Source organism: Mus caroli, unplaced genomic scaffold, assembly GCF_978045245.1.
Source record: "Mus caroli unplaced genomic scaffold, Mus_caroli_1 scaffold_8, whole genome shotgun sequence".
NCBI lineage: Eukaryota > Metazoa > Chordata > Mammalia > Rodentia > Muridae > Mus > Mus caroli.
This window is the reverse complement of record NW_028227263.1, coordinates 2,797,197-2,798,944: the sequence shown is the minus strand read 5'-3', so window position 1 is coordinate 2,798,944 and position 1,748 is coordinate 2,797,197.

The window sequence follows — 1,748 nt, the reverse complement described above, 5'->3', positions numbered from 1 at the left end:
CCCCTTTCCTTTTCTACCTTCACTTTATGAAGTGTTTGGGATTCCATGGGCCAAACAGCTGGACGCTCCCTACCCCAGTTCTCCTTGGGACCTCAGCAGAGTCTAGGGCCTTAAATAATTCTTATAAAGACCATGTCAGCCCCAAACTGTGTGATACCTGATTTGTAGCACTCATAAAACTCCAAGCCTGCTGCCAGAGTGGGGGAGGGCTGAGACCAGCACATAGAGGCCTCATTTCCCACCAGTGTGTGTGTACGTGTGTTCACAAGTGACTGAGGGATGCTTGGGGGGGGGGGGAGTCACTCCAAGCAGCGAGACCCTTCAGCTCAGGTCTCCATGTTTACCACCCCCATCAGGGACAGCTGGTCCTACTCAGTCCCCATGAGTCCCCAAGGCTTACTTTGACCAACCTGGGGTGGCTCACTGCTTCATGAGGAACAGCTGTGGCCAGAGGTCAAGATGGCTGCAAAGATCAAGGGGGCTAGCCAGAGAAACAGTCTGCCTAGGAAGAGGCATGATGAAGGGGGCAGCTTCTGCCAGATGGATGGACAATCTTGGGAAGTGGACGAGATGCTGCTGACCCAGCAGTTACTCTGAATAAACCCCAAGAGGGAACAAGGGGCTGACTTGCAGAATACTGGGGATTGGGCCTCTGGTTCCCAAGCTCCAAAGGAGTGCCCTGCTCAAGTGAGTGAAGATCCCTTAGATCTGGGCTACATCACTGGTATCTGTGAAAGTTCCCAGCAGGCCCCAAATGATGCAAGGTAAAGGGGACATTGGTTAGAGAATCCAGCCTCAGGCCTAGAGATGCCCAGGTGACTCTGGGAACAACCCAGCTTCACAGACCTAAGGACCCCAAGGGAACATTCTCCCCAACAAGGGAACAAGAGCCCTTAGCGTCCACCCCAGGTGGTAGCCAGGCTGGTCCCGGGCTGGTCAGGTCATCAGGTCTGGATAATAAGCCTTGTGCAGGCTGCAGGCAGGATGCGAGGCTCCTGGGTAGGGGGTGTCGTTAAAACCCCAGATCAAAGGGCTTGGAAACAGCTCATTAGGAAAGCCGGCCAGGCGGCAGGCACAGACAGGGTCTGCTGTTTCTGTGCTTTGCCTTTGCTGGATGAGAAAATCCAACCCCTCCCCCACCTTCCTACTGGACCATTCCCTAGGGCCACAGATTACCTCCTGGGGCCTTGAGCAGTTCAGGGTGGCCCTTTGTGCTCCCATCTTGCCACCCCTCCGCTGGCATCCCTCAGTTTCTGAAGATGCCTGATAGAGCATTGGGCCCTGGCCTAAAGACCCCTATGAAGGCTCATGGAACACCCCATGTGTCCACAAGTGTAGGAATGACCAGTCCTCCTCTCCCCCACTCCTGTCCTTGCATTCAGTGCAAGTGTGTGACAGCAGCCACAGAGCATCTGACACAACTTATAAGCCCTATACTTAGAAACATCAAGGCCAGCCTGGGCTACATAGTGAGACTACCGTCTCAAAAAAACTAAAGAAAACAAAACAGACAACAGCCAAAATCTAGGCAGGGAGCTCTCATTGCTTCATTGGGTACCAAGAGTAGACAAGGGAGCTTCTTGAAGGGAAATATGGCTTAAGTCAAGAGGGTCTGGAAGCCAGTTCCTACTCTAAGGCCATGCTGGCCTTGTGAGGTCCTTGGCCAAAGCCTTCTTTATATAAACTGTGTCATGAGGGCCAGACATGGTGCGGTAGACCTGTAATCTCAGCATTTGGGAGATGCATGC